We start from the raw sequence: 17771 nt of genomic DNA, 5'->3' as shown, positions 1-17771 counted from the left end.
AATTTTGGTGCAATTTTGGTACGCGGTGGTGCATCTTAGACCGTGCCCCTTTCCCAGTATGCCAGGCAAAAGACATAATAAGTGTGGTGCAAAGCATGTACATCAGTTCTTGGCGCAAATAAGGCAGATTTGTGGCGTATTTAGCTTAGTAAATCTCTCTCCACTGTGCTTAAAGGGGTTGCAACAAGTTTTCAAGTTATTCCCTATCCACAGGTTAGGGGATAACTAACTGATCTAGCTGTCGGACCCCCCACCGATCCTGAAAGCAGTGGTCCCATTCCTCCATCCTGACCATTTGCCCTGCCACTCCCTTCATTCTCTATGGGACCGCTGGAGAGCGCTGAGCATAGTACTTGACTATCTTCAGCAGTCCCCTAGAGAACATGGAGCGCAGGAAGCAAGTATGCTCAGCCTGGGACCTCTGTTCTCAGGATCGGTGAGGGTCCCAGTGGTCAGATCCCCACCATTCAGTTAGTTATCCCATATCCTGTGGATAGCTGATAACTTGAAAACTTGGCACAACCCCTTTTAATGAAAAAATTTGGGATGCCTCCATCTACCACTAGATTTTCAACTCAGTATACAATTAGCTCCCTCTAGTGGAGGTCCAAGAAGCCAGAAGTTTATCATCTCACCATGCCTTTGTCTCAGGAAGACGGATTTCTGACCTCTATCAAGACATATTAAGAAGTGAATCAGGGCAGAATATTGGACCTAAAATCCATATTCGCTCTAGGCCTGGTACAGAATGAATTTTGCAGAGCAGGAAAGCTACGTCACGCAGCTATTAAACGTGTAATTGGGCGTGTGCACTAATGTCTCCAAAGGCGCGACAAGCTTGTAAAAGTTATTTTATGCCTAGGGAGTGTGTAAAATTTTGCTTAAACCGACACACCCATATCCCATTGAGATTAATTAACGTTGATGATTTCTTATCTCATCGAATCTTTTTGTGACTTGATGACGTTTGGACAGAACTGTTACTGATCTGTTGTGCAGTATATATACGGCATCCATCACTGCGCCTTCCAGCACTGGTAACATAAACATATAAAAGGTCTGTGGAGAAAATCAATCCTTTGCCGCGATCGGTATTGAACCAGATGAATAATTTAGCTCCGTTGTGCTACTGGAATCTGCGATGCTCAAGTCTGTGGATGAGGAACAGAAGGTCACGGATTTCATAATGCTAGAATACATAATGCCGCGCATCTACCTCGTCTTGCGTGGACACGTTCAGTGGTTTAGCATACAATCGTGTGGAAAATATCCAATTTACCCAAAGGCAACAAAGTGGTAAAAATGTATTTTTCTTTAGTCAGGAACAGAAGCTACTGCTGGTAGTGCTCTTAAAGGAGGCGCCCGTGGCACGTTCTCCTTGGTCTTGTGCTTTTTTACCTAAATTGTCAGGTTCCTAGATGGCTGGAGCTACCATCTGGCTAGGTTCTACTGTACAATCCAAATTGGCAAACCGGGCAGTTGCCCCCAGTGCCATTTCCTAGTGGGGATGCTCTACGGGCAGACACTGTGATAAGTGCATTTTTAAATGCAGTATTATGTGGGCTGTGATGAGAGTATTTTTCTAAATGCAGTATTATGTGAGCTGTGATGAGAGTATTTTTTTAAATGCAGTATTATGTGGGAAAGGTTGGGAGTATTTTTTTGTAAATGCAGTATAATTGTGGGCTGCAATTGGTGTATTTTTAAATGCAGTATTATGTGGGCTGTGATGAGAGTATTTTTTTTATGCAGTTTTATGTGGGAAAAGTTGGGAGTATTTTTTTTGTAAGTGAACTATTAAGTGGTCTGTGATGGGTGTATTTTTTGGTAAGTGCAGTATTATGTGGGCTGTGATGGGAGTATTTTTTAAATGTAGTATGTGGGCTGTGATGAGAGTGTATTTTTTTTATTTAGCATTATAGCGCTATTATATGGGGTGTGATGGGAATTATTTTTTTTTAAATGGAGTATTATAGCGGTATTATGTGGGCTGTGACGGGAATATTTTTAAATGCAGTATTATGTGGGCTGTGATGGGTGTATTTTTTAAAATGCAGTACTATGTGGGAAAGGTTGGGAGTATTTTTTTGTAAATGCAGTATTATGTGGGCTGTGATGAGAGTATTTTTTTTAATGCAGTGTTATGTGGGAAAGGTTGGGAGTTTTTTTTTGTAAATTAACTATTAAGTGGTCTGTGATGGGTATATTTTTTGGTAAATGCAGTATTATGTGGGCTGTGATGGGAGTATTTTTTAAATGCAGTATTATATAGGCTGAGATGGGTGTATTTTTTGGTAAATGCAGTACTATGTGGGCTGTGATGAGTGTATTTTTTTAATGCAGCATTATAGCGCTATTATGTGGGGTGTGATGGGAACTTTTTTTTTAAATGGAGTATTATGGCGGTATTATGTGGGCTGTGACGGGAATATTTTTAAATGCAGTATGATTTTGGTTATGTGTTTAGTTCTCCATATTATTTGGCCATTATATGATGGTCTTATGTGGCAGTATTGTCTAAAATAGCAATTGGATTTGTTTACGGCTTTATTTTTTTATAGTGCCATCCCTGTTCCCCCTAATAGAGAAAAAACACAGACACTGTCACTATAAGGTATGGGCGCAACTGCCATGAAATTAATTTAACCAAAAGAACTTTACATTCAAAATATTGATGAAAGATAATATGTCAGACTGAAGAAGTTTTAGCAAGCAGTTTCTGAAGGAATGAGGAATGTAGTTGGAATGACACTTATACTGTACTGAATTGTCATTTGTTGAATGGCCACGGGGGGCAGTGTTTCCTTAGTGTTCTGCTGATTAGATTGTACTCAATGTGGCCACAAGGGGCAGTGTTTCTGCTGATTAAGTTGTACTAAGTGTGGCCACAAGGGGCAGTGTTTCTGCTGATTAAATTGTACTCAATGTGGCCACAAAGGGCAGTGTTCCATGTAAGTCAATTGTTATTTATTTCACTTTCTGTTGAGAAACCAGAATGCTTGCTGTGAGGTTTATTGCACAGTATGCAGTATAAAAACTGCTTATGATTATGGTATATTAAAAATTCAGGTTTGGCAGAATGTTTCTTAAACCTAAGCCAAGACAAACCGCCATTAGAGGAGACCTTGCCTCAAAACAGCTGGTGTACCGCTAGGAATTCCCATTGTCCTTCAAATCCTATGTTACTGAAAAAGAACCACTTTCTATATCAAAAATTGGTCTCCGCCAAAAATATGTAACCCTGGTTACATGAGGGAGGGGGGGGGGGTCAATATTTTTTTCACTATTAGACCTCAGGTCAACCACAAGGACCACAGACGCTTGCATAACCTTGCCAACCAATCTTGGGTTATAGTGGACATATCAACACTCTTTACCCATAGGCTACATAAGTTAATTGAAAGGGTTGTTCACTTTTTACAAAACCCATTTTTTTTGTTTGTAGCATCCTGTGTTTTTTTTAATTTATTTCTTTGCTGCTTCGATTCCCAGTGATCAGCTGTGATCTGCAGGGAAACCTGCCAGCCTTCCCTGCAGCGCCTCCAGAGGGGAAATTAAGCATTACACGGTCCTGAATAAATCTGTGAGACTTAGATACTCTTTTCTCTGGTTCCTAGATGAGAGACCGTTCTAAATCGGATCTAATCAGTAGATTTAGCGGGTTATTTACTCAATCTAAGACTTTTCCCCGATCATGGCAGGTCTAGAAAAAAGTGGGCGAAAGGGGCGGTATTCATCATTTTCTACGCCTGTCTTAGGCTACATTCACACGTCAGTATTTTTCTATAATCCGAATTTCGGTCCGTTTTTTGCGGATCGGAAACATGTATACATGAAACATGTATACATTTCAATAATCAAATAAAAAAAAAAAATGTGCTATGTGTTTCCAGGAACGGATTCCGCAAAAAACGGAAGACATACGGAATGACATCCGAATGTCTTCCGTTTTTTGCGGAACCATTGACTTTGCATTGTACCAGGATCCGATTTTTCAGGAACATAATAGGACATGTTTTATATTTAAACGGACATACGGAACAACGGAAACGGACAGCACACATTGTGCTGTCCGATTTTTTCCAGGACTCATTGAAAATGAATGGGTCCTGATCTGGTCCTGATCTGTTCCGCAAAATAACGTCGGAGGATCCACCGCCAGCGCAGGCGCTTATTTAAACAACGTCTAAAACGCCCATCTTAATAAATAACCCCCTTAATCCTTTCCATGCCAGATGATTCATAAATTCTAAAATAATTGGAATTATTTTTGAGACCCTCCTAACTACAGACTACAACCCCTGCAATCCAAAAAAAAAAAAAAGCTGCCTTAAATAACCCACGTCCGCCGAAGATAAAAACGAAACATAAAACAGATGCTCGATACAGAGCGGTAACTTAATACGGAAAATATGTTCGTGTTTGGTCATCGACCAACTGGATCCATTTGGAGAATAATTTTTTATTTTTTTTTAAATGTCCCCGTTCTATGGTTTCCCTCTTAATTGTTGTAGCGTCGCCAGATGTTTTGTAACACCAGTACGGCTGTGGATTTTGTTTGTGCTAAACACCCAGTGGGATTATCGATCTGTTAGGGGGAGGTTGATTTATATGTAAATGAATGATAGGAGGCAGCCAGTGACCAGTGAAAGGGTCCCAGGGCAGACTGGGGTTTGCTTGCTGACATCACTGCATTCATTAGCATTCAGCAGAGGCGAGCTCTGCAACAAGCTCACATTCTGGCACAGGGAGAGAGCGAGCTGGCAATTATACTCCGTAGGGCTGAGTATTTCCTTTTACAAGATCTTGGAGAGCAAATTGGACATAACATCGCTCCTACTACAAAGGGTCATTTAATAGAAGAAAAGAAACACTGAGCGCCCTTGTGTGCCCTGGGTCTTGAGCGGAATTATCCTGGAAAGAAAAGAAGGAGATTTTGGGGGAAAAAAAGGGGGGAGTTCTTCTTAAAAGAGGGCAGGAATCACACTTGTCCTGCTGATGGCTTGCACAGTAGACTTCTTCTTCTTCTTCTCAGCCAGCAGCCTGCTGCTTGATGTGTGGCTCTGCTCTCAAGGGCTTTGACTGAAGCCCCACTGCTCATTTCAGCTCAAGTGACTCCCAATGTCCTGTCAAGCTGAGCAGCAGAGCAGAAGGCTGGATGGGCAAGTCTGTGTGAGGCTGGAGCAGCATGGAAGAGGAGAGCAGCACTAAGGAGCAAAGTCTCTGAGGAGCTGGGAGCCGTGTCCTCTGCCTGGGATCTGAGAGGCTCTGCAGCTGGTAGGTCTCTGTATTCTTTATTCTGTAGGGCAGAGAGGGTGGTGGAAACTACCAGGATTGCGGATGGACCAGGTCCTGGAAGAGGACTACAAAGTGCATAGTGAGCAGATATATGTGTAGATTTATATGGATACTGTGGGGGCAGAGGACTGCACATTGCTACAGAATATCTACCTACCCATGTCATATCCATCTGTCTATTATCTATCTATCATCTAAGCATGTATTTTCTATCCATCTAGTTATGCATGTCATATCTATCCTTCTATTTAATACATGTACTACAGTATCTAGCTATTCATGAACCAAGTCTATCAATTGACACAACCCAAATGGTGTCTACATGGGACTGCAGGTAAACTTAGAATGTTATTTTAATTCAGATTAATAGCACAGCATAAAAAAGATTGACAGATTGATAGATATGAGATAGATGTGAGATAGATAAATATTAGATAGATAATAGATAGATAGATGTGAGATAGATAAATATTAGATAGATAGAGAATAGATAGATGTGAGATAGATAAATAATAGATAGATATGAGATACTAGGATATGAAATAGACAGACATATATTCGATAGATAGATATGAGATACTAGGAGATGAGATAGATATGTATACAACAGAGACATTAGGACAATGTACAGTACAGCAGAAGGATACATTGATTTTTGGGATTTATCTTTGTGGGGATCTATTATCTGCTGGCGATTTGCCGGGGGCAGTGGTGTGTGACCTGCTCCTTAGGGATATTTCTCTTTTTCCGCCTTTGTTTGGAGCCGGCGTCCTGCCCCATCCCCAGGACCCACTCTACCTTTTCTCTATGGGGCAGAATAATGACAAGATAATTATTCACGGCAGATGCAGTCCTTCTCCACAGAGCCGGCTCCAGTTTAGCATATTCCATTTATTTAATGTCCATTTGAGTTGGGGCTCAGGCGTCCAGACTCCATTGTGCCTCATTCATCATCTCTTTATCAATTTAAATGCTTCCTCTCCTTTATAATTGAATTACATTTCTTTGACTCCCAAAGGGAGGAAACCGTAACCGACAAACTTACATTGGTCTATTTCAACAAGAAAAGTCTTATCATTAACATTATTGATCGAATCATTTATCTGCAACATACAGATGTAGCAGAGCTGAGTATGTTCCACTCTTAAGAGCTGCCATCCTATGTGCATCAGGGTAATTCAAGTTAACCTGTAGCCCTATATAAAACCACAGGTAACCCATTTCTACATGTTATTTGATGTGTTACTTTCTGCTGCATCTGACCAAAGCAGCACTGCTAGATCTGGCAAACCTGGGTTGTAGACTCTCAAGATACCTGAGGCGTCGTTGTGCAATTTCAGAGGCAGGAGGTGGCAGATACAATTGAAGGTTGTGATCGCTGGCAAAGTACCCAGGGCTCTGATGCCAGGTGCAAGAAACGCCACCCACAAACGCAGCAAGGCTCCTCCTTGCAAAGACAGCTCTGCTACATCTGTGGGTGCATTTATTTATTTTTTTTACAGAATAGGTGTCATTTCTGTCGTGTTTGCTTCTTAGTGACTGAGTAAACTGAGCTTGATTGTATACCATTTGTTTGCACAGATGGGTCGGTATTAAATAACTGGACGCTAGTCAAAACTTCATTTTAGTTAGCAAACCTGGCACATTTTTGACACTCACCAGTCACTTTTCTGTGGTCTGCCATAGTAATATACATGAAGTGGGGTCTGTAGGTTCAGCAGATTCTCTATAGGTCTGTATGTTCGTCAGATGCAGGGATGTGTACGTTGGACAGATGTTGTAGGGGTCTGTAGGTTGGTAGATTTTGTAGGGGACTAGTGGTTGGGTAGATACTTTAGGGGTCTGTAGGTTGGGTAGATTTTGTAGGGGACTGGTGGTTGGGTAGATACTGTAGGGGTCTGTAGGTTGGTAGATTTTGTAGAGGACTCAAGGTTGGGTACATAATGTACTGGTCTGTAGGTTGGGTAGATTTTGTAGGGGACTCAAGGTTGGGTAGATACTGTACGGGTCTGTAGGTTGGTAGATTTTGTAGGGGACTCAAGGTTGGGTAGATACTGATCTGTAGGTTGGGTAGATACTGTAGGGGTCTGTAGGTTGGTAGATTTTGTAGGGGACTCAAGGTTGGGTAGATACTGTAGGGGTCTGTAGGTTGGGTAGATACTGTAGGGGTCTGTAGGTCGGTAGATTTTGTAGGGGACTGGAGGTTGGACATTTTCTGTAGGAGACTAGAGGTTGGACAGACTTTGTAGGGGTCTGTAGGTTAGGCAGATTTTGTAGGGGTCTGTAGATTAGGCAGCTTTTGTAGTGGTCTATAGGTGGGGCAAGTTTTATAGAGGTCTCCAGTTTGGGCATTTTCTGTACAAGACTGGAGGTTGGTAGATGCTGCAGTCGTCTGTAGCGTAGGCCAATTTTATAAGGGTCTGTAGGTTAGTCAGATTTTGTAGGCACCTGTAGATTGGGCAGATTCTGTAGGGGTGATTAAGAGGGGCAAATGTTATAGAAGTCTCTGGTTTGGGCAGATTCTGTAGGTTGGGCACTTTCTTTAGGGGTCTGTAAGTTGGGCAGATTCTGTTGGGCTCTGTAGGTTGGGCAGACTCTGTAGAGGTCTGTAGGTTGAACATTTTCTGTAGGGGTCTGTAGGTTGAGCACTTTCTTTAGGGGTCTGTAAGTTGGGCAGATTCTGTTGGGCTCTGTAGGTTGGGCAGACTCTGTAGAGGTCTGTAGGTTGAACATTTTCTGTAGGGGTCTGTAGGTTGGGCACTTTCTTTAGGGGTCTGTAAGTTGGGCAGATTCTGTTGGGCTCTGTAGGTTGGGTAGGAGTCTGTAGGTTGGGCAGACTCTGTAGGTTGAACATTTTCTGTAGGGGTCTTTAGGTTGGGCAGATTCTGTAAAGGTCTCTAGGTTAGGCAGTTTTTGTAGGGGTCTTTATATTGGGCAGATTCTGTAGGGGTTCTGTAGGTCGGGTGATGGCAGATTCCACCCAGGAAGGATATAGGACTAAGTTAATGGTTTGTCTAACATGTCTAGCTATGACACACACACAAAAAAAAAATAATCTAAAAATTAGAAAAATTCCTGAGAGACGAAGTCCAGGAGGAGTTGATTTTGGAGTGGTACATTACACAAGGAAATGTATCCCATGTGTTCCGAACATTTCAAGTACAACAATAAAAGGAAACCATTTCATCTAGTATGTGAATAATTACACGGACCAATTTTCTGATCAAAAGATAACCTGTAAACTCAATGCTGTATCCATATTAACGTGACTCCTGCTGAGAATCTCAGTCACGCAGCCCAAATCATTCCATGCCCGTCTGTCTGTTCCAAATCACTGGAAATATACGATATCCCATAAAATACGCAATTCACTTTCCATTCTCTATGTACTGTACATCCCTGTAGTTTTTACTTCATTTAAAAACACAGATGCAGAAAAGATCCAATGTAGCCGGCCTGTTGTAGGGGAACTTTGGGTGTTTTGGGGCTTTTTATCCCTTTTTTTTTTTTTTTTTACTTTGTTAGGATATGTAAAGTAATTTCGTTTTTTTTTCTGTGATTATTTTATGTTATCTTCTGTTATATTTTGTCTTTTGTTTGCTTTGTTAATGACTCCACCCTTCTATCTTTGCAATAATCCAGATTTTTGCCTTGACAGCAGAATCGCGTCTGCTGGAAAGTTGACTCACACATCTTCCCCTGTGTCACACACTTTAACTTTTTCCCCTTTTTTTCTTTTACATTTTTATGTTTTATAAAAAATTTAAATGAAACAGTACAATCATTTTTACATTTCTTTTTGTATGTTTACACTAGAAAAATATTATTTGTATTATGTTCTGTATCCGGGCCTTTGTTTTATTATTTGCCGCCTCCTTAAGAAATTATTCATGAGGCCAGATTGCATTAACATAATTATTCATAAGTCCACAGACGATTTTGAAGGGGACATGAATGATTGCGGTGCATTTACATGAACATGATTTGGCTGTGTTTTTATCTCGTAGAAGTCGTATAGCTTCATGTCTTATCTTCATTGGAGGGTATGCAATGGAAAATAATTAATTTCTTGGTAATTAATTCCTCGTTAACAGCTGGAATGTACATGAGCCAAAACAATGACCTTTCTAATTAGGCAATTAAAAGTATCCAGCTGGTCATCCCCCATTTATGCATGGGCTTTAGTGGCCCTATATTGACTCTGTGATTATGTGTATATTCCCAGGAGGATATGAATCTTGAAGAAGCTAGCTAACACCAGCTAGACTTGAGTCTATTATTTTATGTATTGTTTCTTATGTGGCACCAACATATTCTGCAGTGGTGTAGACAGAAGACCCTCATATATGTTTCTTCTGCTGGGGTCCACACCTAACCTCTAAATATGGTTTTGGAAAGTCAGAGAACATGGAGGACATACAAACTCCATACAAATATTGCCTTGGTTTGATGTCCCCCCTAACCGATGAGCTGTTGTGTTGTCTTGTCTATGGATTAGCAAGCTGGTTACACAAAGAGCTTCACAGCTTCCTCGAGGAACATTGCTGATTGTATAGGATTCCTGTAAACAAGGCTTTTATTGGAGTCTCCATAAACAGTAATAAAGGATTTATGGATAGGCAATGCAAATGTTGTTTTATTGGCCGTCTGGGTTTGTCCTGATGAGCTGTTGAAAGGCTATAGAGGAAGTCGTGGATGGTGGAACCTGGGGAGATAAAGCTCTAATGTCTTCATGTCACACTCGGGCTGTGGTATCACTGTGGTACTTTCCATAAATTGGCATCACTACGGTAAAATATGCAGTGCCGGGTTTGGGAACCTCAGATATACCAATAATGCAATTTTTTTTCTGCTGTGACATATAATTTATTATGCTGACAACGGGCTAGACTTGGTATGAAGCCTTCAAAGTTGAAGGACTAGGGCGTGTCGTATTCTCTAATGGTCCTGATGGATTATGCTTTGTTACTGCCCCCCAATGTATTTATTATTATTTTTAAATTCCTCTAGAGGCATTGTCTGACAGAACAGCGGTGTGTGTGCTTTACGGCAGATGCAATGTCAGGGTCCATAGGCTTAAAGGGTTCCTCCAGGAAGATGACCTACATCAGTATCAGATCCAACATCCTGCAGCCCTACAGATCAGCTGTTCGAGAGTAGCTCCGGCACTGGTAATAGGCACTGGAACTACACATTGAAGTGAATGGGAATACAGTAACCAACTCCGTCCACTACACAGTAGATGAAGCTGTGTTCTGGCACTGGTAATCCGGCATTGGAGTTACTCCCTTAAGAGCTGATCTACGAAGGTACGAGGTGTCGAACACCCACCAATATGATAAATCCTGGGGAACCCATTTAAGATGGTCTTCCACATTAGCTGATTTCGGCAGAACCAGCTAGCCTTTTATAGTGTATGGGGGTGTTGCAGCTTGGGAGATGTCAAGAGAAAGAAGGTTTGGGCTGTTGGATCTCAACATGCCCAATCCTTTTGTTTTCATGGGAGAGAAGCTGTTGCAAGAATTTACTTACCTCTCTATATTGAGAACACATTCATGCTCAGCCTCCAGGAAGAGAAGTAGTAGAGCCCCTTTCCCCTGAACCCAGAGAGTGGCAGAGGAGATGCATACCAAACCATATCTTTGTGTACGACATATAGCTTTGCTATCCTGTCATATCTCTGCTTCCAGTAGTACAACAGAGATATAATCTGTAATTAAATGCCTAATTATCTAATGATAATGGTATGACTTTTCTGACCACATCTTTTAATGACAATGAGATGACCCTGCTAACTCTGTGCTAGTCTATACAGCAAAGCTAACAAGTGAGCTGCAGAAAACAAAGTGTCAGCCAGTTATGTGGACTCAAGTAGTCAGCATGAAGACTGGAATACAAAGGCTGTCTTTCTGTATGTGGCTGCTCTCCCTATTACATAGTCAGGCCGCCAGTAGTCTATAAATCCGCAGTCCTGTCTGCGTAATACAAATCCTCATTAAAAATGTATAAGGGAGGTGACACACCATGTAATGAAGGGCATAACTCTGGGTTGCTATACTATTGATTTGTTTCACCGTGTAAATCTTATTATTATTACACCTTAGATCCCATAATCCTGATTGCTATATAACCGGTCCTTGTGACTGCAAAGTGCAGTTTGTCCGTAGATGTTTATGACGCAGCCGACTAATGCAAAACAGAAGAGCTTACAGTCATTCTACCTCTAATATACCGTCCCCAGTTCTTCCTACATCATTTCTAGGTCAGATGCACTGGAACCGTTGTCGTATTTGATTTCTATTTTCTTTTCGTCTGAAATGCATCGGGATCCTAGAGTTTTTTTGGCAGAGTGTTGTTCCAAGTTACAGCTTAATAGAGGTAAAAAGGCAGAAGATAAGTAACGAGTTAGTACAGAATGTGCTGGAAGCCATGGTAACTAATTAGCGTTGTGAGATAAGACTGCTGCCAATGCCTTTCATAACCATATTGAAGGAACGGATAGGCATAATTTTTTGTTTTGTTTTTGTATTATATATTAAATATATCATTTAAACACTTTGCAGCTGGGGCGGGCCGAGAACTTAATGTGGCCCTAGAAAAAACGTAAAAGTAGCCCCATGTTTTAAGTGGGTCAAAACTTACAGAAGGCAGGGAAACACAAGTAGGCAGGGACAACAGAAGTAGGCCGGGCCAGCAGTACTGTAGTACTCTACAAAATACCGCCGCAACAGAACCAAATACCACAGTACTGCACAAAATACTGCCATCCATTGTCCTGAGGACGGCATTCAGTTAAATTCAGGAGGGCCTCTGTGGCTGCTGGCTCGGTGCATAAGAGCATCAGATCTTTATCTACTTCTTAATTTCTTTGTAGGGTCTATGGCCAGTCTGCTACTGCTTTCCAGCACTGCAGATCCTGGGAGAGAGGTAGAATTTGGTAAAGTCTTCCAGTCGTGCTTGATCTAGGTCTTACTATCTCCCCACCCTTGACTCCATAACCAACGTCTATGGCAGATGAGTCACTAATGCTGGGTTGGCTTTTTTGTTATACCATAGTGTTATTCCGGGTTATAGCATACACCCAGTGAGAGCACACGTGATACGTTTTCTCCTGTACAATGCCCAACTTTAAAATATTTGTCTCAGGTAGCATCGGCATCTAAAGGGCCACCTTGGAACGCTATATGGGCCATTACTATATTGTATCTATGGCTTATGACCCAGTTCTCTATAGTCCAGCACCAGATCCTATGTGGCAGTGCTCAACACCCCCAGGAAGGTACCTCGGACATGGCCATTTCTCCCTCAGGGTTGCCAAGTTCTTCTCTGCCACTAGGTCCGGATATCCCTGAATTTGTCTCCATTGTTTGCTATAGTAACAGCTTCATCCTGGTCCCTGAGAAAAGACTTAGGGTAACTGGCAGGGGGAGATTGGCCATAGATCTTACAGTGAAATTTCCCGGTGGACCAATGCCCAAGGGGCCACCAAAGCCTTCCCCGCAGCCAACCAGTGGAAGTTTTTGGGGATGTATTTTGTGATAGACTGTGGTACTTGGCTCTGTTGGGGTGGTATAATGTGCCACAATATGGTAATGCTGGCCCTGCTTTCTATCAATTTGGACACGACTACAAAACGGGGCCACTTTTAGTATTTTTTCCAGGGCCACTTTAAGTTCCCAGCCGGCCCCTGGTAACTGGTAAGCTATGGGCCACACATAAAATCGGTGCCTTCAGTGTCGTGAACATGACATTATTGACTAGCCTGCCACATTGATGGTAAAAGCACACATCAACAGGATCAACCTTATAAAAACACAACTATGCTGTCTTGCGGGGTAGATCCTGCTGATTAAAATGATCCCTGTCTTGTGAAAATCTGTTGTGGCGTTTCCGAGACTTTTACTACTTATGCATACGAGGGTTTCACTGAACTGAGGGGCGTGGCCTGCGCTGAGGAGCAACACCCTGCCCCTTGGTGCACTGAAGCTCTCATTTGCATAAAGAAAAAGTCTTTTGTTTCCCTTTTCACAAGACAGGTATCATTTTAATCAGCAGGATCAACCCTACCAGGCAGTCTGACTTGTTTTAATAGGGTTGATCTTACTGACAAGTGCTCTTTAAGAGTCCTTTGGAGGGTGAATCTTGCATCGGACCACCACTTCAGCTTTACTATTACTTTGCCATGTATGTAGTTTACTTTGCCGTCATGACAATGTTATTCTTGATTTTAACCCTGATTATCTGCCAATTAAGTTGTTTCACATATTAAGTGGGAAAAACGCTCTCCTATTTCTGTCCCTGGGCTGAGAGGTTGTTGCAGCTCCACCTGTTCCCATCACTGAATACTAACGCTACCCCATTTAGGATTCTGACTCGTAACACTCAATGTATAATTCCGTACAAAACATTGTGTCTGTGCTCATGTGCTAGTGCTGCACGGGTGGGTGGTCTTAGAGGAGATTTCCACCTACAGAGATATCTGCAGTTTTCTGCCTTCAGTTGTAGTGGCCCATAGAATAGTAGTTTACAGGCAATCATTCTAAACTATTAATCCTGATCCATATGAATCTCAAAGGCACATAGCACCAGATCGGTAGAGTTGGGTCTTCACCGGCGTTAACTCTTCTGTCCCAATCTGTGCTGCTTTGTCGTCATTCCTTTTACGTATTGCCCATACACATTAGATGAATGTCTGCCAGACCTGCAGATTTCAGTGGGACGGTCTGAACATCAGATGTCGGGGAAAGAAGGGTTGGATTTCAGCATGCCAGCGGGAGATAAGTCTCTTCCAGATGTGTCTGACAGCGGTTTATGCTGTGCTCCCCATTAGAACACATGCACGCCCAGCCGAGCCAAGCATGCATATTTATAGGGGCATTGGGAGGAATATCTTATATCTATTTATCCTTTCTATCTATCTATCTATCTATCTATCTATCTATCTATCTATCTCATATCTATTTATTTATTATCTATCTATCTATCTATCTATCTCATATCTATTTATTATATATCTATCTATCCTATTATCTATCTATATATCTCATATATATCTATCTATTTATATATCATCTATCTCATATCTATCTATCTATCTATCTATCTCATATCTATCTATCTATCTCATATCTATCTATCTATCTATCTCATATCTATCTATCTATCTCATATCTATCTAATCTATCTCATATCTATCTATCTATCTCTATCTATCTATCTATCTAATCTATCTAAATTACACAGCATTCATTTTCTTCCCATCCATGGCCTCCTACGTCTCTATCTTCAGCCCTCCCTCCCTGTGTCCACACGGATCTCCACCTCCACCTAGAATTGTCTTTCCTCACAAACAACAGCGAAGATTCCACAAGGAAAGATAAATAGGTCTGTGATGTGGCAGATTTGCCGCAGCTGTGTGCTGTGCAGCATAAATGGTGGCTCATCTACAGGGGACTTGTTGGGTTTGGTAATCCATGTCTGCGTGACGCCAACCCAGATTGTTTGTTTTGGGTGCAAACTAAAAATGAGTGGACATGGATTTCTATATAAATCCTACAAGGAAGGAAGACCCCCTTTGGAAGGTTCTTGGATTGGGGGTTGGTTGTTCCACAATTGTGGAGGGTCTGCCAGATCCGGACTCCGTTACCCTCCAGTGGTGTATATAATATTACGGTTAGTGATCCATTGTCTTTATATGTCTCATCATTCGTGCATATACTGTGGCTGATACCAATTAAATGTTTAGGACACATTAAAAAGATGATTCGAGTCGTCCCGTCTCTTCTATAAACCATATAAATGATGAATCAAAGTTTGACTTGACTTAAAAGACTAATGATACGGAAGGAAGGAGCCTCGCAGCACGTGTTCAGTTTCCCTGCAGCACCACCACTGGAGAAATTAAGCATTACACAATTCTCAATCAAATCGGTGGGCTGTCTGTGCACTGTATGGGCGTGCCAGGTCCTCCAAAGCAAGAGAGGCTCTTCGTAAGTCTAATGCTGGTTGTATATATTAGATAAAACTGACAATCTAACGTGTATGAGGAATTCCTGACTTCTGAGGCCATTCATTGGGAGAGGTAAGGATCAGGCAGTAATATTTCAACATGCCCTTCTGTTTTTAGGGAAATAATCTGCAGACAGAGGGGTATGGCAGTGTATGGAAGGATCGGGAGAGATGGCTATCCTTAAAGGGGTATTATGGTAATATAAGGTTATCTTATGTCACAGGATAAGGGATAACTATTAGATAGGTGGGGGTCTGATGCAGCAGCATATATCTCTATGGGACTGCTGTGCACTGTTCTCGATTATCTGACTCTGGCAGTCTAATAGAGAATGAATAGAGCGGCATGGCAAATGCTTGACTAGCCGTTCTATTAATTTAGGGATCCCCACAGGTTGCGGGGTCCCCATTCTCATGATCAGCTGGGGTCCCAGCAGTCAGATCCCCACCAATCTAATAATTATCCCCTTTTTTTATATAACCAGTATGCCACTTTTTGTCTCATCTCAGACATTGGTTGTAAATCACTAGTATATGCTACCAACGTCATATAGGTGCAGGTCCCTGGACCTGCTGTTTTCTCCAGGACTGGCTCACTAAAGTGAAGGAAAGCGCGCTGGCCATGCACGACCGCCCTCTATTCATAGCTATGGGAGTTCCGAAAATAGCTGAGTTCAAGACTGGCTATTTTTAGCAGTCCCAGAGTGGTAAATGGAGAGGTGGCCGTGCGTGCGTGGTGCACTCTACATTCACCGCTATTCACCTTCAAAAATAGCCAAGCGCGCTCACTTGGCTATTTTCAGAACCCGCATAGAAGTGAATATATAGAATACTGCACATCAGTGGGGGATCCAGAGCCTGGTCTCGGGAGGGGCACTTCCAGATTATTTTCTGTCCGCCGCCACAAAACAATAGTGCTTATAGAACAGACTACACAGTGATTGCAATCCACAATGCACGGGCACAGTTTAGCGGTATACTGTATATTGTGTGGCACAGTGTAGAGGTATACTGTATATTGTGTGGCACAGTGTAGAGGTATACTGTATATTGTGTGGCACAGTGTAGAGGTATACTGTACATTGTGGGGCACAGTATAGAGGTATACTGTACATTGTGGGGCACAGTATAGAGGTATACTGTATATTGTGTGGCACAGTGTAGAGGTATACTGTATATTGTGTGGCACAGTGTAGCGGTATACTGTATATTGTGGGGCACAGTGTAGAGGTATACTGTATATTGTGGGGCACAGTATAGAGGTATACTGTATATTGTGGGACACAGTGTAGAGGTATACTGTATATTGTGGGGCACAGTGTAGAGGTATACTGTATATTGTGTGGCACAGTGTAGCGGTATACTGTATATTGTGGGGCACAGTGTAGCGGTATACTATATATTGTGTGGCATAGTGTAGGCTATATGTGTATAACATAAACATATTTCACATGAAAACTTACAATTACTTGGCTTGGCCCTTGGGGATCTCGGACGCCACTTCAACACTTGGCCGGGGCTCGGCTGAGCTGATGTTGTGTTTTATCCTAATGAGAAAGATTTCATAATAAGGATTTGGAGAAGGGGCAGAGGAATAGCAGAGCAGGGAGAGGCCGGTGCTGCTACTAGGGGGCTCATACCATGGGGAAGTAATAAAGCCCACCATAATGCCCCCCCCCAGTAGTGATAATTCTCCTTATAATGTGACAGTGCAAAAAATACCCCCTTGTAATGCCCCCAGTAGAGCTAATGTCCCCATAGTGCCCCCATAATGTGCCAGTATAAAATACCCCTATATAGTGCCCCCAGTAAATGCCTCCATAGTGCTTCTCTCCCCCTTCCTCCTAGTGCCCCCCATAATGTACCAGAATAAAATGCCCCAGTAGATGCCCTCAGTGTCCCCCATAATTTGCAAGTATAAAATACCCCTTCTTAGTGCCCCCGTAGATGACCCCATAGTACTCCTCTCCCCCTTCCTCATAGTACCCACCATAATGTGTCCCAGTATAAAATTCTACTGTACAGAGCCCCCCATATAAAACACCCCTTCTTTGTGGCCTCAGTAGATGCCCCTATAGTGCCCCCAATAATGTGCCAGTAATAACAACCCCCCCATCATGTGCCAGTAATGACAGCCCCCCATCATGTGCCAGTAATGACAGCCCCCCATCATGTGCCAGTAATAACAGCCCCCACATCATGTGCCAGTAATAACAGCCCCCCTTCATGTGCCAGTAATGACAGCCCCCCATTATGTGCCAGTAATGACAGCCCCCCATTATGTGCCAGTAATGACAGCCCCCCATTATGTGCCAGTAATGACAGCCCCCCATTATGTGCCAGTAATGACAGCCCCCCATTATGTGCCAGTAATGACAGCCCCCCCATTATGTGCCAGTAATGACATCGCCCCTATTATGTGCCAGTAATTACAGCCCCCCCCATTATGTGCCAGTAGCCACCAG

At 42.4% G+C, this 17771-nt stretch overlaps 1 protein-coding gene across 4 annotated transcripts in view; it reads left to right on the top strand.

The window, feature by feature from the left end:
* PRICKLE2 (prickle planar cell polarity protein 2) overlaps positions 1 to 17771 on the top strand; it is a 249893-nt gene that overhangs the window by 169407 nt on the left and 62715 nt on the right. The window contains exon 1 of one of the 4 annotated variants that reach the window (XM_044300893.1): positions 4674 to 5277. The exons of the other annotated variants lie outside the window; for them this stretch is intronic. The gene's annotated coding sequence lies outside the window, so the exon portion shown is untranslated. Of the gene's footprint in view, positions 1 to 4673; positions 5278 to 17771 lie in introns of those variants that run through there. 4 annotated transcript variants of the gene reach the window in all.

The sequence above is a fragment of the Bufo gargarizans genome, chromosome 7 (genome assembly GCF_014858855.1).
Source record: "Bufo gargarizans isolate SCDJY-AF-19 chromosome 7, ASM1485885v1, whole genome shotgun sequence".
Taxonomy (NCBI): Eukaryota; Metazoa; Chordata; class Amphibia; order Anura; family Bufonidae; genus Bufo; species Bufo gargarizans.
Note: the sequence above shows the minus strand (reverse complement) of the source record. Positions and strands in the feature narration are given on the sequence as shown.